Genomic DNA, 22246 nt, shown 5'->3' with positions numbered 1-22246 from the left:
GTATACAGAACTATAAAATCCCTCCTGGCCAGAGGCAAAACCCTTTCACCTGTAAAGGGTTAAGAAGCTAAGATAACCTCGCTGGCACCTGACCAAAATGACCAATGAAGAGACAAGATACTTTCAAAGCTGGAGGGGGCAGGAAACAAAGGGTCTGTCTGTCTGTGGGATGCTTTTGCTGGGAACAGATCAGGAATGCTCTTCATAACTCCTCAGAACTTCTGTTAAGTTAGTAAGTAATCTAGCTAGAAATGCGTTAGATTTCCTTTTGTTAAATGGCTGGTAAAATAGGTTGTGCTGAATGGAATGTATATTCCTGTTTTTGTGTCTTTTTGTAACATAAGGTTTTGCCTAGAGGGATTCTCTATGTTTTGAATCTGATTACCCTGTAAGGTATTTACCATCCTGATTTTACAGAGGTGATTCTTTTACTTTTTCTTTAATTAAAATTCTTCTTTTAAGAACCTGATTGCTTTTTCATTGTTATTAAGATCCAAGGGTTTGGGTCTGTGTTCACCTATGCAAAATGGTGAGGATTTTTATCAAGCCTTCCCCAGGAAAGAGGGGTGTAGGGCTTGGGGGGATATTTTGGTGGGGAAGATGTCTCCAAGTGGGCTCTTTCCCTGTTCTTTGTTTAACACGCTTGGTGGTGGCAGCATACAGTTCAAGGACAAGGCAAAGTTTGTACCTTGAGGAAGTTTTTAACCTAACCTGGTAAGAATAAGCTTAGTTTTTAACCTAAGCTTTCATGCAGGTCCCCACATCTGTACCCTAGTGTTCAGAGTGGGGAAGGAACCTTGACACTCATCAAGTTCGCTTTGGTGATCAGTCAAGGAATATAATGAGTAACAAACCATGGATCTATCTCACATTGTCCCAGCAACAAAGCCTGTTTTGAGCATGAAGGAGGTTGGGAGGAAATATCCCACTAGCAGATGAAATGTACAGAAAGCATAGCCAAATTAGAAGACCCTTTAGGAAAAGAAAGTGTATGTCTTGTTTAATTATGCAAGGAAGCTTTTCATCTGTCCACATTATTCTCCATTTTCAGACCATGACATCAGGTTTAACAACAACTAAGGTGCTAATGGGTCTCCCCAGAACCACTTGGTTAGCATATCGTCATGTTTGCCAAGTTAGCTTTGAACTTAAGAATGGCCTTTCTGGGTCAGACCAATGGTCCATCTAGCCCAGTGCCATTCAAAGCCCATTCAAAGGGAATGAACAGAACAGGGCAATTATCAAGTGATCCATCTCCTTTCACCAAGCCCCACCTTCTGGCAGTCAGAGGCTTAGGGACACTCAGAGCATGGGATTGTGTCCCTGACCATCTTGGCTAATAGCTATTGATGGACATATTCCCCATGAAATTATCTAATTCTTTTTTTAAGTCAGTAATGCCTTTGGCCGTCACAATATCCCCTGGCAACAAGATCCACAGGTTGATTGCGTGTTATGGGACGAAGTACTTCCTTATGTTTGTTTTAAATCTGCTGCCCCTGGTTCTTGTGTTATGTGAAGGGATAAATAGCACTTCCCTATTCACATTTTCCACACACCATTCTGATGTTTATAGACCTGTACCATATCCCCCCTTAGTCATCTCTTTTCTAAGCTGAACAGTCCCAGTCTTTTTCTTTTCTCCTCATATGGAAGCTGCTTCATACCTTTAATCGTTTTTGTTGCCCTATTTCCAATTCTAATATATCTTTTTGAGAAGGGGCAACCAGAACTGCATTCAGTATTCAAGGTCTGGGTGTACCGTGGATTTATATAGTGGAATTATGATATTTACTGTCTTATTATCTATTCCTTTCCTAAAGGTTCCAAACACTCTGTTCACTTTTTTTGACAGCCACTGCACATTGAACAGATTTTTTTCAAAGAACTATCCACAATGACTCCAAGCTCTTTTTCTTGAATGGTAACAGCTAATTTAGACCTCATCATTATGTATGTACAGTTGGGATTGTGTTTTCTAGTGTGCATTACTTTGCATTTATTAATATTGAATTTCATCTGCCATTTTGTTGCCCTGTTTGTTGCCAGAGTTGTAACTTTTCACACTCTCCTTTGGATTTAATTATCTTGAGTAATTTTGTATCATCTGCAAATTTTACCATCTCACTGTTTATGTTTTTTCCAGATCACTTATGAATGTGTTGTACAGCATGGGTCCCAGTACAGACCCCTGGTCGACACTGCTATTTTCCTCTCTCTATTCTGAAAACTATTTATTCCTACTCTTTGTTTCCTGTCTTTTAACCAGTTACTGATCCATTAGAGGATCTTCCCTCTTATCCCATGACTGCTTAGTTTGCTTAAGAGCCTTTGGTGAGGGATCTTGTCAAAGGCTTTCTCAAAGTCCAAGTACACTATATCCACAGGGTGACCATTGTCCACATCTTTGTTGACACCCTCAGAGAATTATAATAGATTGGTGAGGCATGATATCCCTTTACAAAAGCTGTGTTGACTCTTCCCCAACATATTGTGTTCATCTACGTGTCTGATAACTCTGTTCTTTAATACAATTTCAACCAATTAGCCTTGTACTGAAGTAAGGCTTACTGGCCTGTAACTGCCAGAATCACCTCTGGAGCCTTTTTTAAACATCGTTGTCACATTAGCTATTCTCCAGTCATCTGGTACAGAAGCTAATTTAAGTCCTCGGTTACATACTAGAGCTAGTACCGTGGTTGGATCTTCCAGTGTCTACTGCACCTTCTGACATCTCTCAGGGGTCTTTGAGAAATACCTGCCACTGACAGAATAACTCTCAGGTAGTATCTAGATAGGAGTATCAACCACTCGTGTCTCAGTATCCTCTTTAATAAAATATGGATAATCATTTTTATGTACATCCAAGAGGTTACATGAGGGTAAACTAGATGTTTCTAAAGCACTCTGAGAACACTATATTGCAGATATTTATAGTGAGATACTATCAGCTGTAGTCAGTACAGAGATGTATGGACATAATTATTAAACTCCCAAGGCTGTTACCCAGAATGCACTGGGCCCATATTAAAATATGGATATGTTCTCTTCTTTGGTTTCTCTCAACTCTTGGTTGGGAATATTGTCAGGATATTACATATGTCTTTCTTGAAGGATGGAAGATGCTGCCACAATATCAACATCACCCTTTGAAAAGTGCATTACCAATTAAGCTTTGATATGTGACTCATGGCTGAGTCAATATCCAGTCTCCACAAAGTGTACAAGAAAGCAAGTTCCCTTTCTTAGGAATTAAATTCACATTATGTCCTCTTGGTCCTCTGATTCCTCTACAAAATGAACAATTTATTCTTTAAAAATGGCTTTTAAACACTCTTTAGTTATAGAGCTGTCAAAAACAGTATTACGTAAAAAAGAAATCAGTAGCTTCAGACAAGTATTTGACTCACTTTAACTAAAAATGGCTTTATATTTCTTTGTGATCCACCCCAGCAGTCCCTGAAAAAATCTATTTTTACATAAAGATATTCACTCTAACACTTTCTGCTCCTTGCAGCAACAAAGCAACCATTTAGAGGCAGAAAAATAATGGAAATAGACATTTAAAAAGGGAACTGGGGTAAGATTTTTGAGATTCTCAGGATAATCTTTTAAGCATCTCATTAATGCAGTAGAAATAATTCTCCTTGGACATCATCATCTGCCCTCTTCAGAATTACATTTCTCCCACGAGGGGAGAATAGCAGCCCTTTCGGCATCTCTCTCTCTAATAAATTTGTATCTGATAGTTTGAGCTTCGTTACCCTTTCCCTTTGTTTGTATAACTCCTCTACCTTAGAGAAGTGAGTGATGTATTCTCTTACAGGACAGTTATTATGTACAGTATCTTCAACATGACTTCTCTCTGTGCAGGAGACACTAATTATAAGCTACTTTTAATTTTTTTAAAATGTGGTGAAAGTCTACATAATTCTTAAGTGGTGTTTTAGACTAGCAAACACGAGTGCTAAATTGCAACATCTACATTATGTCTTGTTTTATGGTTTGTCTATTGGATACATACACTAGTAGAATAGCAGGCACTAGTAAAATGATTACAGGCCTCAGGATTAATCAGGCAAAGTAAAACCATAAGTCTTTGGACAGCAGTCTGCCAGGTTTACTTACCAAGCTGGCTACATAACAGCAAGTAACTGCCCCATGGGTCACTGTTTTCTTTGAAAGCACATGGAAAGCCTTTATTTTGAAATTACCAGACTGATTTGTAGTAATCTGGGGAGCAAGTCCTTTTATTCTATCATCATTTTGTATAGCATTTACAAGAGATGTACATGTCATAAGCTTCTAAGCCAAGATCAGTTCAGAGGGGGTACTGTGTATTTAAGTAGTACAAAGAGCTCACTTAGATAGATTTATATTTAATAGTTAAAAGAAAAGAGATTCCAAAGAGTGAGAATGATTAAAAACAGCAGCCAAACCAGTTTAGAAGCGAGTTTACTTCTCTGAACTCTGACAACTTCCCAACTGTTGTCTATTTATAGACAAACACTGTTATACATACATTTTAGCTGACAGAGAGAATGAGGCAAGGTTTTGGTCGTGTGAGAGTGAGTTGAGTCCCATTGTACTCAAATCAAAGTTTGGGAGGATAATTAGGACAAGACCAGAACATCTGTATAATAGGAAAACTGGAATAATTTTGGTTTTGCAAAGCTCAAACAATCTAATTTCTGTTGAATAAAATATGTACAAAAAACAGTAGTGGTTTAGATCCAGGCTCCACTTCACCCAAAGTAACAAAGTTTGGGAACATACCAAACCAGATGTTTCCCTTCTGCACTTCAAAAAGCAAGAGAACCCTCTACATGAAATAGCGTAAGAAAACCCTGGGAAGATATTTTGCCTCTTGCATTTCTGGACCTACTGCAGCTGTAAAGAAATTCATGACAACAAAATGTGAACCATTTTCAAACTACAAAATGGCTGGTTTGGGTTTGGACAATGGGTCCCCATCGGAAATGGGTCAGCAATCCCTCTAGCTGTTTGGGTGTCTTTTATTCTCTACATTTTTTTGCAGCTTACATACAGTTTGTGTCAGGCCAGAACAGGCTGGTTGGAACTGCTACAGTAGAGGTTTTCCCCAGCTAGAAATCAAACATCAACCAGAGGAAGCTTTTAAAAACAAGTTGGACGAAAACCTGTCAAAGTTGGTCTAGGTTTACCTGGTCCTGCCACAGTGCAGGGGGATGAACTTGATGAATTCTCAAGGTCCCTTCCAGCCCTACATTTCTACGATTCTCACCAGGTAATGAGGATTCACTTTCACAAGAGCTGTAGAGAGGACATTAGTAGCAACAAAATAATGTAACGGGCTTAATTTGTACATCTGAAAGCTGCTTTTTGTTACTATCATTCGGATAGCTCCTGTAGCGTGATCATTGTTTTACAGACTTAGAAAGGAGTAACTCCCTGCCCGACTCAGTTTACAGTCCCAAGCTCTGGTTCTCTCATGCAAAGTCTCAGTGAAGTCAGTCAACGACGAGTGTTTACAGACCCCTTTACAGTCCCAAGCTCTGATTCCGTACAGAGATCTGCAAACATTCTTCATTGACTTCTCTGAGACTCTGCCTGGGAGGAAGCACCTGTTCCTTCAGATCTCCTTGCAGGATCGAGGCCTTAATAGAGTTGTGATGTTATAAAGGAAAACAGCACAGGGTAGGTAATGGAACGAAGCACAGAAGTTACACACATACTGAGTTAGGCATTTACTTGGCTATTCAGCACATGTACACAAAATGGCTTTGTTTTAAAAGGTTAATCTAAAGGATGACTATAACTAAGATTTTGTGGAGAGGCAATGGAGGAGACACAGAAGTGAGGAGAAAGGGAAAACTGTGTGGTGGTACAGCTGGAGTGAGGCTGACAGCAGATGGACTCTAGCAATTAAAGAGGAATGGGAGATCAGAGTGGCCAATGACTCAGCAGTGTATAACAAATGTTCAAGTTATGGAACAGAGGCAAAGGCATCAAAGAGGCTCTGAGGCTGTGAAGACCCCACTACTGCAGCTCCTGAGGCCCAAGCCTCTGACTTTCCTCTTCCCAAAGCTATAGGCCAGCCCACTGTGTGTACTGCACTTCCTCCTCCAGCCCAACTGGCCGTTGAGGGCCTGGTGTGCCTATTTCACACTATAATTCAGTATATGGAGGACTCTCTCAGCACCTGACTGGCTGTCAAGAAGACCACGACTAGAGATCTCCAACATCTATCTGGGTTTTTTTAAATGGCACCCATCAGCGTAGTATCTGAACACCTCCTAGTGCATGGACTGTTGTGGAGTCAGTTAATGCACTCCAGAAGAGTAAATACGGTATAGAGTCACACAAAAGAATAACATTCATTTTAAGGTTGTTCCTAATCTGCTTTAATTTGTTTCCTGGAAATTTGCATTTCTCCCTTGAATAGGTGCATTGTTTTCTATTGCATAATGTGAAACTCTGTTTTTCAAAAGATTTTGTCTTCCTCTTGGATTCATCACTGTTAATGGGCACGAGAAGTGAGTCATTTTTAAACAAGGAATTATAGGACTGTGATCATTTATGAAAGTGTGAGAATCCTTCACTTTGGCGTGACCAACAAACCTACATGAACAAGTTGTGTCAAAAGCCAGATCACTGGAAATGGAATATGAGTTTTTGAAAAATGGCCCTAAGTGTTGCAATAATTAGTAATCATCAAGGCAAAAATTACAAAGCAAAATGTAGTGTTAAGCAGTGATATGCAAATTATACTGTCAGCTTCATTAACAATTTAAAATTTTTTGCAAAGGCTGTGTATATGTAACAAATATATATTAAAGCAAGTGGGGATTGTTTTACAAATGACAGAATTTCTACCAAACTCCCAAAGAGCAACTAAATGTGATGGTTAGACACTAAAACAGAAAACAATAAATAGAATATTATCAAGATCTCAATTGCCATGACTTATTTTAAACATACAAAGAATTCAGTCTACATTTGTTTGCAGATTTTAAAAGACACAAAATGAATTTAAAAAATCACACCACCACATAACATGAAAATAATCTAACTAATGGAAATGCAAAACTAACCAGAATTTTGGAGCCCTATTTTTTAATAAATCACATGGTTTTCTGCTAACTATTGATCTGGTCAGTTGGGAATTTTTATCACCCAATTCCAATACAAAACTTCTCGCTTTACCTATTTATGCAGGAGTAGGCAGAGGTTTTTAGAGAAGTAAGCAGAGCAGATATGGGGCATAAAGGTAAAAGTTAGGAGTCACAATTTCATCACCGTGGCAACCAAGGACTTTAGCTCCCACAAGACAATATTAAATTTATCCAACAACTTCAGGAAAGTAAAACAAAAATAAAGATCTTAAAAAATAAAGTTAATACACAAGAGAAATATTAAGGGCTTAAGCCTCCTCTCACTTACATCAGCATAAGTCAGGAGATCAGTAAGGACTAGATTGTGTACCTTTAGGCACAGCCCTGACTGGGGGCCAATATGACCTGAAGGAGTAGCCCCAGGAAGCATTGTTCAGACATACCTGTAAGACACATTTTCCTCTCCCGCTTCCTCCTCCCTAGGGGTGGGAGGTAGTAATTTGATGTTGGCAGCAGTAAATTACTATTTCCTCTTCCCTCCCCCCTCTACCCCCAAAACTAACCCAGCTACTCTGGCAAAGGCTCTGCCCACTTCCTGACCCTTCTCTCTGGGGGAAGAGTTCGCTGGCAAGTAGTTTACTGCAACATACCTAAGGTATGGGTAGTCCACATAGAGATGCAAGGAGAGCCTATTACTGCTCCTTTGCACAGATATGTAGTACAAGTCAGAGTCAAGGTCTAAATCTGTAAGAGGAGAATAAGACTAAGCATGTGGTCCATGGATAAACCTATTACCTTATTATGCACTAGCTGGATAAGTTAATAAGCCTTAACATGAAAATACCATTAGCTATTTGACTGTCAGATGATGTGTTACTCCTGGGGGAATTCCACGCCAAAAAATAAAAAATTCTGCACCAAAAAATAAAAAATTCTGTGCATAATATTTTAAAATTCTGCATATTTTATTGTCAAAATGGCACAATATAGTCATGGCAGTTTCAATTATTTTGGTAATTTATTTCAAAATACCTGTCAGCAAGTATGTCTGTAACAATACATACCAAAAAAAAAAAAAGATTCAGGAAAAAATTTTTGACAAATAGATTCCTTACTAAGCATATTAATACAAAACGTTGAGTAATTTGTTTAAACTACAATACAGAACCATATTTCCCACACCCCTCAGAAGCACTGCAAAGGCTTGTTGGAGTCAGGAGTAATGGAGGAGCTGAGGAAGAGAGAAGGAGCCTGGGAGTGAACCTTGAGCGTTGTTAGGTGTGTCCCTGCAGTCGCCCCAACCACCTCCCCCTGTGTCCATGCACACTACTCCCCTAACCCTGTGTCCCTTAAGTCCCCCTCCCCCATCCCCTTGTGGCCCTGCACCGCCTACCCCCCATCCCCATGTGGCTCTTCAGCCCCACTTCCATTTAGCTCCTGGCTTAATGCTGTCACCCCACTAGCTCCTGAGCCTGCACCCCAGTCTGTGACACCCCCCCAAGCAGCCCCATGTGCCCCCACTCTATCCATCCTGTGCCTCCTCACCTGGTGCCTCTGTGAGGGACACAGCCTTTCCAGCTGGCCACCCTCTCTTCTGGTTCCACAGCAGCCCCAGGAGGGTGAGAAGTGTAACTGCAGTGCCTCACCAGCAGAATCTGTATTCAGTGGAGAAAAAAAATGGGGGGCAGAATTCCCCCTGGAGGAATATGTAGGCAGGTAAACCAGGCCATCGTGCACACCATAACTGCAACAGTATCACAAGCAGAGGGAGAGAATTTATGACTTAAATGGGATTACAATAAGCCCAGGTGTAGCTTGATAACGGTGCCCTACTCTACCGCTGCTCCACATGTTAATCTTTTACACCTCTGCTTCTGTCCTCCTGCATCTTATCTTTTAATGCAGAGGAGGCATTTCATGCAGAGGGGTTCATTAATGCAGAGGAAGGAAAAACCTGATAGAAGTCTTTGCAAAAGGGAGAAAATAGAAGGTCAATAGCTTCTGCTCTGTCAAACCTGTGTGCATGTTAGATGTGTGGTCAGGTGGCATCGTGGGGTATGTCTACCCTGCAGCTGGGAGTGTGCCTCCCAGCCTGGATAGACAGACACAGGATGGGGAGGGTAATTAGGAGCTTTCCCTGGGCCAGAGTCTGTTGCAGTCACAGCCCCTGTGCTCAGAGGATTGTAGGGATAGCATCTTGTGTGTGTGCGTGTGCCCTACTACCATCACCACCATGAGATAGGTTCTACCCTACCCCTATCCCAAAGGATGGTGACGTTTGCAAACACATTCCCCTTGCACAGTGGTGACACTCCTTTAGGAACACTCCTTCCATGACGAACACTGCTTCCATGAGCTCCCTTGTGCAGGTAGGGTCTGCACAATCCCTAATGCAAGTCAGTGCCCCTCTGACAAAATGCAAGTCCGTGCCCCTCTGCCCCCTGAGCCTGAAGCTCAGAGCTCATCTGGCTGAATAAAAATAGTCAAAGTGACAAAGCAGGAGGACAGTTTCCACATTGTTTAGAATGTGGATCAACCCCATTATCAGACCATATGGAGCTGTGCTCTTACACACACACTTCACTCATTCTGAAGTCTATTTCAAGCAACATTGTACATCACCTGTCACAGTAAATGCAGAGTCAAATTGATTCACCTGAAGGGATAAATGTAGTACAAGTTTTGGGCACTATCTAGTTTAAATGACATTGGTTTGATTAGAGAGACAAGATGGGTGAGGTAATATCTTTTATTGGACCAACTTCTGTTGGTGAGAGAGACATGGTCACATGGCTAAAGATAACCAAGCTGATTGTGATGAGTAGGTGTCCATATAAATCTATATACTGGTAATCCAAACTTCACAAAGAGGCAGATCCTACCATGGAAATACAGGAGACCAGCATACAGTGAAACCTACACCTTCCTGCTCCCTTGCCTAGGTGCATGCCCCTTGTCCACCTCAATCCTTTGGTCACTCTGTGTCTCTCCTTCCCCTTAACAAGCTGCTGTGGGGAGGAAGGAAAAATTGTATCTCTGCACTGGGGCTGGAGAATGCCAGATGCAGAGCAGCTGATCTCAGTGTCACATCACAGGCCCACTGGCAGCAGAGTCAAGAATGGTGAGCAGGAAAGCAGGACATCACTCAGAGCTCCCTAGTCCCTTCACTGCACGTCTCCTACCTGCTCCTTCCCATCTATTTTGGAGGGCAGAGGTGCTTCTTTCCCTTGGCTTTTGAGCCAAGGTCTTGGAGCAGGCACAGGCAAGCCTTGCCTTCCATCCTCCCACCACTTCCTTGTGCTCCTCCCTCCAAGTTCCATGTAAGTAGCTACCAATCCAAGTTCCATGTAAGTAGCTACCTGCCAATCCAGACCATAGAGTTCCTGCTCCTTTCCTGCTCCTGGAAACAGTTGCAGGGATGAGATATTGTATTTAAGCAGCCTGTGCTGCCCCCTTCTGCTGGTACTGGCCTACTCCCTTGATCACTTAGTACCTGATCCAAAGCACACTAGGGTCAATAGAGGAAACTTTCCACTGGCATCTTTGGGCCATGGGTCAGGCCTATAGCAACCAATTTGCAGCAGAGGCAGGCCTTCTCCACAAAAAAGCAGAGGAGTCTGAGGGACATTGACATGGTTGCATTTTATTTTTAATGAATGTTTTCTTTTTAAAGTGCTGTAGGCTGCACCATGACCTTCATTTTCATACAAAGTAAGAGTTACCAATAAAAGATTCCAGTTAAAAATAGAAAATCATTTTTGAAGCTAAAACCTGTTCAGTTTCTCAGCTTCCGAGCGCTTTTCATCAAACTTATTAAAGGGTTATGTTGCAGCAGAATCATAATGTCACTGTTAGGAATTCATGCTTAGGAAAGGTCTACGATCTTACTAATCTAGCAGTGTAAGTACATGTAGCCCTAGCAGACATTTGTTTTTCCATTTCCCATGGTGGATGCTAAGGTTCTCTGCTCAAAAAAAAATAATCTAGCTCCAAATGCTTTGTGATGCCCTGAAGATATTGTTCATTAACTTAAAATGTACACCTAGTACAAGAGGCTCTTGTCAGCCTTGTAATATATTCTGCTCCTCAGAGATCTCCAAGGGAAATGGTACACTACAGCTGCCTCTGTGTTAGAAGTGAATTTTTTTGGCAGCTGGTATATGAGTATTCCTTAAAAATTCACATCATTTATCCACCTGTGCTTCCATGTCTAGCTGAGGTAAAAATATCTCTTCTTTGTCCTAGCTGGATCAATATCTGTGTCACCTTATTTAATACTGTCACAAGGTGGGTATATGCCTATGCTGAAAGGGCATAAATCTGTGAGGCTACTGAAGGAGGAGATTCAAATATTCACAAGCTATGTCTGCGACAGGGAATTGAAGCACTGGTAGTTGAACCAGTGGGATAGCACAACTCTAAGTATCAATGGTGCAGTGTTTCCACATTAAATCAAAACAGCATTTCTAAGTTTTGCCCTGCCATCAATACTAGTGCAGTGTTACACTATTTCAGTGGCACTGGTAAATGTGAAGTAGTCTTTCTTCCCAAACCTTCCACCTTTCCTCTTGCTCACAGTTAGCCACTCTGCCTACTTCTCAGGCCTGTAACTTGTGGGTAACCTTTGACTCCTCTCCCTCTTTTTCCCCTTCCTCATTCACGTAGTCATTAAATCCTGCTAGTCCTTCCTCTAGATCTCTAGAACCTGCCTTTTACTCTCCATTGCAACCACCAAGCTCATGTCCAGGTGTTGGTTATGTCTGTGGTAGTCCACATGAATCTCTTCCTGGACTCACACATTGCCCTTTCAACCCCCCCCTTCAATCTATCCCGTTTTGTCCCAATAATAAAACTTTTATCCCACCTAGCACTCGGCCCACATCGGTCCACTCCACAAATCCCTCCCCTGGCATGCCAGAGACAGCTCAGCAAAAACCCTGTGCAGAGGTGGGTAAAATAAAAAAAGAAAAGAAAATATTAAGATGTAGAAGAACCGAGATTGAAACATAACACTGGAAATGCTATATATGCCATTCTCTTCATAGCATGCTGCACCTGCAAACCTGTGCGGACTTCCCAGCACCCTTTCCCAGGAAAGAAACAGCAAAAAATGGAAGAGGTATACAAAGAGGCAGTGAAAATTAAAGATTTGGAACTTCATTAAGGGAGGGAGTGAAAAGACTGGAGTTGTTTTTTGTTAGAGAGGAGACATATAGGAGGGGATATAATAATTAATGTCATTAGGGTCAATCAGGAGTTTCTATCTGCCCTCTTTCACAATAGAAGATCATGGGGACAGTCAACAAAACAGAAATAAAAGGAACATTGATAAAAGGAAATCCCTCTTCACACAATGTATAATCAGCCTCTGGAACTCACTGTCACAAGATATCACTGAGACGAAGAGCTTAGCAGGATTTTTATGACTAGCTATTTATATGGAGAATTAACATCCACAGTTACATTAGACAGCATTGAACCATTTTTAGATGGACTATAAACTCTCATGGCTTTAGAGCATAACTCAGCCTCTAATTTATGTGCCTCAGGAAGAGACTCTCTCTAAAAACAGATTATATGCTAAATGTCCTTCGAAGGGTTTCCTGCACCTTCCTCTGCAATGCCAGGTACCAGCCATTGTAAGAAAAAGAGTACTGGATTAGAGGCACCATTGGCCTGTTTTGATGGGTCTACAATCTCTGAGCATGCCCCCTTGTTGCATAGCATGCCACTGCAGCCCCTGCTTCAGTTTCCTGGAATTAATTCAGTCACAAAAAAGGTCTTTGAAACAATATTCCCTCTTGTGGGGATCTAATTTATTCAATATCATTCAGCTACCAAAAAGGCCCCTTTCTGCTCACTCCTCAGGTTTATGATTCATAGTCCCCTAACTTGGGACTGTGGCTTTAAGTCCTGGCTTCCTTGGCCCATAACTAACCCCTCAAGTTTAGAATCTCACAGTCTTCCTTCTTGGACCTGTGTTTCAAATCCTGGCCTGTAGACCAGAACTATAAACCCTTCAAGTTTCACAGCCCCCTGCTTCGAGCTGTGTCCCAGCAGAGTTCTCCCTCTCAAGAGCACCTTCTGCAGCTCTCTCCCTGACTGGACTTGGAGCCTACTTTAGGGTCACCCACCTAGTTAACTAATCAGTCTCTTGATACTGCCCAGATGGGTCTAATAACCCAAAAACCTGTCTGCACTGGCTGGGAGAGATGGGAGCCTTGCCTCCTCACACTACAAGGTTCCTGGTTCCAGGCCTCCAAAGGAACAGTGGTCTGGGACAGTCCTATACCTTCCCTCTTCCAGACACTAATTGCTCCCCAGGACCAACTTCCTCCCCCCCAATGACTACTTCATTTCCTTCCCTGAACAGGTGGAATGGTAACCACCCTCTCAAATCATCTCCTCAGGCCAGGAGCCCAGTATATTCTAATTAGAAATATTCCTACATTCCACATCAAAATTAAAGCTCCTTGTGCCAGCCTTGGAGCCCCTGCAAAGCCTGATCCTGCCTGCTTCTCTGTTCTCATCTTACCCCTTTCATGGCACATAGTGAGTTCTTCATGTCTTTTTCCCATTATTGAGTGAAATCTTGGACTCACTGAAGTCAATGGCAAAACTCCCACTGACTTCAGTGGGGCCAAGATTTCACCCCTTGCATCCAGGCCTTTTTCCCCACCATCCCTTCTGCCTAGAACTCGTCCCCATCTCAGTCCACAATGCTTCCACCCTCTTCTCTTTCAAGACCCTCTTTAAAACATATCTTCCAATAGACCTATAAACCAAGAGAGAAACATAACTTAAGAGAAAAAAATCCAAACAAAATTAACAGAGCTAGCCAGACTCATTGTTCTATCCCATGGTTTTTCATTGCATCCAATCACAGTGCTGCTGACTATCTTGATTTTTATTACAAGTTTCACAATATTAGATGTTTTTCTTAAAACTCCAGCTCTGGGAGTCAAAGAATAGGTGAGAATCTTCTGTAATTAAAAAGAGGTTTCTAAGTCTGTGTTTGTGGAGAACAGTTTGAAAGTGAACCATAAAGGCTCAAAGCCAGAAAGTAAATAAAAAGAAATATATATATTTAGCCCATCTCATGATTCTGGGGGACATGACACAGGAATTTTTGGTTAATTGGGGTTGACAGTGTTGCAATTCTCCTCCCCTCATTTGCACATAAGTTTATATAGGGCCTGATCTGCAAAATATACTTTTGAATATAATACTGGTCTACTCACAGTAGCAAGGTTTTACACCCAGTATAAGCAGCTGAACGACTGAGCCCTAAAGGTAAGTGTGACAGGATGGGTTGCAGAAACCCCCGTGGGACTGCCATCTGATGTGCTGAGACTACCTCTGAGCCAGTTTTCCCTGGCAGCTTGGGACTTCAGTACCCTGTCTTGTTGAGTCAGACACACTAGCCTGCTACAAACACAGACTCAGGTCTTTGAACCACGTCCCCCAAAAGCTGCAGGCTTAACTGAAAACAGCATAAGAAGTGCTCCTGTCTCTAGCACCCAGACACCCAGTTCCCAATGGGATCCAAATCCCAAATAAATCCATTTTACTCTGTATAAAGCTTACACAGGGTAAATTCAAATTGTTCGCCCTCTATAACACTGATAGAGATATACACAGCTGTTTGCTCCTCTAGGTATTAATTCTTGCTCTGGGTTAATTAATAAGCAAAAAGTGATTTTATTAAATATAAAATATAAAAAGTAGGATTTAAGTGGTTCCAAGTAATAACAGACAGAACAAAGTGAATTACCAAGCAAAATAAAACAAAAATATGCAAGTCTAGGCCTAATACAGTAGGAAACTAAATGCAGGTAAATCTCACCCTCAGAGATGTTCCAATAAGTTTCTTTCACAGACTAGACTCCTTCCTAGTCTGGGTCCAACAATCACTCACACCCCTGTAGTTACTGTCCTTTGTTCCAGTTTCTTTCAGGCTATCTTTTGAGCCAGCTGAAGACAAAATGGAGGGGTTTTCAGGGCCTTTTATATTCTCTCTCTTGTGTGCAGAAACCCCTTTGTTCGCCTGTGCAACATTACAGCCACAAGATGGAATCTCTAGCCACCTGGGCAAGTCACATGTCTATGAATGATTCAGCTTTTTGCAGGCCGATGCCATTTTTTACATGTTAGTTTGAATGTTCCCAGAAAAGCTCAGATGTGGACTGGAGTCTCCCAAAGTCAATTGTTAGTTAAGTACTCCCAGTTACTTGAATAACCCCTTCACACTATGTTGACCAAGTCTGCCTTATGTGCTTCCTACAGCAAACACTTTAAATATAAGCATAGAACCAACGCTCATAACTTCAGATATAAAAATACGTGCATACAAATAGGATGACTATATTCAGTAGATCATAACCTTTGCAAAGATATGTTACATGACACATCTAGCATAAAACATATTCCAGTTATGTCATATTTACACTCATAAGCATATTTCTATAAAGCATTATGGGGTGTAACATCACAGTATGTTACACTGCAGCTGGGACTATGCTTCCCATTTTGGGTAGACAGACATACACTAGCTCTGCTCAAGCTAACATGATAAAAATTGCAGTGTAGTCAGGGATACCATGGATGGCAACTCAGACTAGGTGCCTGAGTACAACACCCCAGACATACATTCCAGAGGTTAACCCAAGCCACAACCCATGTGTCTGCTGGCCACCTGGCTATTTATAGCACGCAAGCTTGTTCAGACCTAGTGAGTGTCTGTCTACCCAAGCTGAGAAGCACCTCCCAGCTGCAGTGTAGGCTTTACCTCAAAATACGTCAGTCTAACAACAGTAACCGATAAAATGGATCAAAGTTTGGCTCTTTGGATTTTTTTAATGCTATGTTTAGATCTCTCCAAGTACTAACAAATTTTCCCATTTCCATACCTACAGGCATAGGGGGGTTTTGTTGTTGTTGAAATTGATCTAATGACTTGGAAACCTCATTTGGATTGTACTTTAATGATTCTGTGTATTTAAGGGCCCATTAAAATGTTAAAATTGTCATAAAACTTGTGAACACATGGTTACCACCATTAGTTTCAAATAAATACATTATTTATGAAACTTTGATTCACAATTGCTTTACTTAGCTTCTGACAAATACCATAAAGTATATACTGACTGGAGATGCACAAAGTACAATATGTTCACATTACAATAAAGGATTTATATACCAAAGAAACACTTTGTAATGGAGTTGTCTTACAAGGAAAGAAAATTGATTTATGGGATAGCTTCTTTCAAAAAGAAAAAAAAGGATAATTGACATTATTATACAGATGACAAGTTGAGTTACTAATCAGAGTTCACATAGGGAAAAGATAGTACTGCAGTTAGAAGCCAAGGTTATGGTTGCAGAAAACTTGTAATTAAGTAGAATTATAAATTTCACACCTGACAGAGAAACATTTAGCTATATTCCAGGTTTGATATTCTTAACTCTGTTCATAGATAAAAATATACTTTAAAAAAACTAAATACATAGAATCCTTAATTTCTCTTCTATTAATAGAGATGGATTTCAACAGTGAAGTTTGGATCAGAATAAACGCAAAATTCAGTGGTGTTTTGATCTGGGTATTTGGTTCCACCTATTAGAAATAATAGCAGGCCATGAAGTTGAATCTGAATTGCATGCTATTAAATGGCTTATCGCCATTTTACGTCATGGCTATTCCATGTTTATATTAGGGTTTGAAACAATAAGAACATACAATATCAAAACTAATATTTGGGGAGGATTGCCCTATAGCAAGAACTGCTTACGGGGAAAAACAGTAAAAAGTTCACAGGAATTTTTTTTGCGATTTTTACTAGTTTTTTAAATTTAAAAAAAAATCTGAAGTTTTGATTGTCATAAAACACTTCTACAAGTGGCTGAAATTGCTGAAGTTTTTTGACAACTTTTTTTGAGAGGGTTGACTGGGTTTCTTTGATTGTTGTGCTGGGGGGAGGGGGGAGTTTTTTTTGTCAAAAACTCAAAATTTAGGAAAATTTTGTTCAGTTTTATTAATAACAAAAGAGTTGTCTTGCCTGGGTAGAGGGGCATATTATAATCATGCTGCAGCCCGGGTTGACAGTCACAGTGTTAGTGTCACTCAACAGGAATCATTTTTAAACCTGGTTCTGAACTCGAGTGGGGATAGGACTTTAAAATGTTGAATTTCATTACAAGTGAAAGGAAATTACTCCATATTCCATATGCTGCATAGACTGAGCTTGCTACCAGTCTGCTTCCAGATGCAGTTAAAGATGTTCATTGTAATGCTTTTTATGGTTTGAGTCCTGATCATCTTTAAGCCTATGTAAACTACAAGCAGAACTGCATCCGGGGAACCCAGTTACAAACAAGTTGTCTCTTGACCCACTGATAATGTGGTTTAACTTGTCACACGATTCCAATCCTGTTTCTGACCCAGGCTAAATCCCAGGACTTTCAAACCTCTCCTTTTTTTCAAAAGCCATTGGCTAAGAGACATTTTCACAACTCATTTAATCATGCTCCTTGTCAGCCATCTGCAGCAGGGATCATTTCAAGCCATCTCACCCCACCCCATTCCAGTATAAGATCTCTTATTTAAACAAATTCCATTTATTTTATGCTACCCATTAATTTACACTTTTCCACTTTACTAGATTTTGGTGCTGAAGATATAATACTGCCTTACAGAAGTTGCCATGGGGAAGCTGGAGGTTTTGACAGTCGGGCTATTTGCACCTGGGAAGACATGAGCATTTGGTGTCTTTTGTGTGGCATTCAAGGCTTTATGTACTGCGGAGAAAGGGATACCTCACCTCTTTGTCTCCCCATTTCAAGCACAGGCAGAGGAGACTTAAAGGATCTGAAAGGGGTAGAATTGAATTCTATGTTTTCCACTGCAGCACAACTTGAGAGCAACTAGCAACTCCATCTCATCCTATCCTGTCTGCCACTAGCGACAATAAAGATGGCACTTTAGTTTGATGTTTCTTCTAAAATGATCACAGTAAATAATCACAGATAATGTCTGCATTTCAAATAGCATCATTAGGCTTCAGAATTAATATAAACAGGTCCTCTTAGAGCTGTTGTTTCAGGTTGCATGCAGGACCAGGAATAGGATACTTCATTGCTATATATTTGTTTCATATTTTCAAGGGGTAGAGAGAATTTTTTAAAGGAAAGCTTAGCTCCTGGAGCACAACCATAGAGGATTAGGGTTGGAAGAGGCTCAGGAGGTCATCTAGTCCAACCCCCTGCTCAAAGCAGGACCAACACCAACTAAATCATCCCAGCCAGGGCATTGTCAAGCTGGGCCTTAAAAACCTCTAAGGATGGAGATTCCATCACCTCCCTAAGTAACCCATTCCAGTGCTTCACCACCCTCCTAGTGAAATACTGTTTCCTAATATCCAACCTAGACCTCACCCATTGCATCTTGAGACTATTGCTCCTTGTTCTGTCATCTGCCACCACTGAGAGCAGCTGAGCTCCATCCTCTTTGGAACCCCACTTCAGGTAGTTGAAGGCTACTATCAAATCCCCCCTCACTCTTCTCTTCTGCAGACTAAACAAGCCCAGTTCCCTCAGCCTCTCCTCGTAAGTCATGTGCCCCAGCCTCCAATCGTTTTCATTGCCCTCTACTGGACTCTCTCCAATTTGTCCACATCCTTTCTGTAGTGGGGGGCCCAAAACTGAATTCAATACTCCAGGTGTGGCCTCACCAGTGCCGAATAGAGGGGAATAATCACTTCCCTCAATCTGCTGGCAATGCTCCTACTAATGCAGCCCAATATGCCGTTAGCCTTTTTGGCAACAAGGGCACACTGCTGACTCATATCCAGCTGCTCGTCCACTGTAATCCCCAGGTCCTTTTTCTGCAGAACTGCTGCTTAGCCAGTTGGTCCCCAGCCTGTAGCAGTGCATGGGATTCTTCTGTCCTAAGTGCAGGACCCTGCACTTGTCCTTGTTGAACCTCATCAGACTTCTTTTGGCCCAATCCTCCAATTTGTCTAGGTCACTCTGGACATCTGTCCCTACCCTACAGGGTATCTACCTCTCCCCCCAGCTTACTGTCATCTGTGAACTTGCTGAGGGTGCAATCTATCCCATGTCCAGATCATTAATAAAGATGTTGAACAAAATCAGCCCCAGGACCAAACCCTGGGGCACTCCGCTTGATACCGGCTTCCAACTAGACATCGAGCTGCCAACTAGACATATATGTAGCTACACACTCATATTGCACACAGAGGCCTGCCCATGCAACTGACAGGCTAGAAAAGAGCAGTCTGTCTCTGAGGCCCTAGATGTCTATTTGCAACTGGACCTGGCACATCTGTAACTGCACCCATGTCCTGAAAACTTACAATGACATCCTACCAAGAGGACACAGAATATATTGATGAATACCACCATCTCTGTGGCTGGCTGTGTATTCTTCACCAGGCTGGACGGCACAGTAGATTTTTTTTTTGAATCCACTAACTTCATGGTTCAGTATTTCCTAATTGCTTCTGCACACACTATGACATGTCATCCCCTCTGCTGAAGCATAGAATATTGTAGAACTATTTTGGTATCTATTTAGTGGGTTACTTGACAGCTACAAAGTTAAGCAACTGTTTTGTTTTCTCATGAGCAAAAAGAGCTGTCAGGCTGAGATATCTGTCCCATTGTTTAAGTGACAATGGACTGAATTTTGCTCTTGTGTGTGTGTGTGTGTGTGTGTGTGTTTGGTACCTCTTGTTCAAATCTTCTTTACGGGGGTTGCAAATCCCAAGTAGATATTAACAGCAGTGAGAGTCATGCCATATTGATTATCAAGAAATGTGTTGCAAAATATGGTATGGGATGAATTCGCTAAGGATTTCCCAGCTCTTGAAAATATGCCAACAAAGCTACTACAAGGACAACTTCTTGCGGTGCTGTAATAAGAGAAATATATGTTCCAACTGTTGTATCAACAGCTACCATGCTTAAAAAGAAATACTTGTGAAGGCTGATTTCTAATACAAGTGTATAGTAAAAGAAACAATGCCTTTAGCAGCTCACCACATGATGCTGACACAGCCATAAGTGAGAACAGTAAGATCTAATGGGATTTGTCTGATCATGTTGATAGAGGGGGGTAAACATATGACTACATGGAAGTGACACAAATTAGTAAACCCTAATAATTCTATATATGCTTGTTGCTTCCTTAGATTTCATCATCTGATAATCTCTGACAATAACTAGTTTTTATCCATAGGTGGTTTGTACCAATTTCATTTTGATGGGTGCAAAACTTTACCATTTTCTTTTTATACTTAATTCCTCACACCTGTTTCTCTTTAGAATCTTTGTGCAATAAAATTGCCTGCAGAGTGTTTGCCTTGTATTCTCCCATACCCAGCATGTCCTCAGTCCTGGTACAACAGTTTAGGAAATACAATTAAACAAAGCTGACCTGTTCTCAAAAATATATTATTTCATTATGATACTGCCTATAGGGCCAAAGAGTTTAACATATAAGGAGAGAAAACAGATATAGAAAAAGGAAAACAGGGACAGGTGAAAAGGACAGTTGTTTGGTCCAAATAGTAGCAGTCTCAACCAGGGATGGCCAGAAACAAGAATTCCATTTCTTGAAAAATGTTGAGGTTTTACTACAGCTGACCAGAAAACAAGACTCAGACTTTAAGGACAGAAGAGACCATCATGATCATCTAGTCTGATCTCCTGCACATCCAGGCCATAGAATCTCAGCCACCCACTCCTGCAATAGGCCCACAACCTCTGGCTGAGCTACTGACGTCCTCAAAGCTTCATTTAAAGACTTCAAATCACAGAGAATCCACCAAGAATTCTATTGCCTGAAGATTTTTGAGGTTTCAATATTTGGCTTTGTTCTGCATTGGGACAAAGCTCAGACTTTTTAAACTTTTTCATGAAAAAAAAGCACATGGAGGTGAGCAAATAGCCTACTGGTTAGGGTACTTATCAAGAATGTAGGGGACCTGTGTTCAAGTCCCTGAGGCAACACTCTGGTTTTGATCACAAATTTCATCAACAAACATTTTGTCAAAACTGAAATGTTTCCTGAAAAGTGTTGATTTTGACGAACTGACATTTTCTAAGAAAAAACATTTTGTTTCACCCCCCTGCCTAGCCACTGCCAAGTGGTTTGTAGGTATCAGGGCAGAGGGGTTTAGGAAGACAGTGTTGTAGTTTTCCAGATTTTTTTATAGGGTGCTTCCTGATGCATAAGGGGCAGTGTTGGAGAAAGCATGAATGTGCTTCAGGGAAAGCTGAATTAATAGGCAATGAAGATTGGCATCATAATTGGTCTGGCATAATATGGTTTCCTTCAGATTGAAAATGACTCAGCATCTACAGCTCATTCATTTGTTTGTGCATGAAGAAATCCCTTAAAAGCGAGAGTTTCCTTTGTATTCCTTACCTCCTTGTTTGTAATCTAAAATGAAACAGTTTGCTAATCTACCTGCACAGATGGGATGGCAAGACAGTCTCACAAGATCATTTTTAGACAACTCTCCATGAAGTCTTGTGTTTTACCCAGTATATTAGAGAAACTTAGTACTCTGTTCCTGACAGTTAGGAGATCTGAGGGACATAATGTACACCCAGGAAAACATTTAGAGCCATTGCACAAAAGTGACTCTATATTAGTATTATGTTTCAGAGTAGCAGCCATGTTAGTCTGTATTTGCAAAAAGAAAAGGAGGACTTGTGGCACCTTAGAGACTAACAAATTTATTTGAGCATAAGGTTTCGTGAATGCATCCGATGAAGCGAGCTGTAGCTCACAAAAGCTTATGCTCAAATAAATTTTTTAGTCTCTAAGGTGCCTTATATTAATATTATGTATCTGTACTGCAATCAAAAGCATCAATCAGGATCTGGGCCCCATTGTGCTACAACTACACAAACTCATAGGAAGACACAGACCCTGCCACAATGAGCTTATAGCCTAACAGGAAACTACAAAACCCCTCTTTTTCCTCTCCCTCTTCCACCACTAGTTCCACCTTTGCCATAGTCTGACTCCGAGATCTCCCTTTTATATGTCTCTAATTACCCAGCTTATTCTCTTCACCCTCTTTGGACCTCTTCTCTAATTCCCTCCATCTCCCTATTTCTAA

The sequence above is a fragment of the Natator depressus genome, chromosome 3, assembly GCF_965152275.1.
Source record: "Natator depressus isolate rNatDep1 chromosome 3, rNatDep2.hap1, whole genome shotgun sequence".
NCBI classification, from domain to species: Eukaryota; Metazoa; Chordata; order Testudines; family Cheloniidae; genus Natator; species Natator depressus.
The sequence above is the reverse complement of the archived record's forward strand: the minus strand, read 5'-3'. Positions refer to the sequence as shown.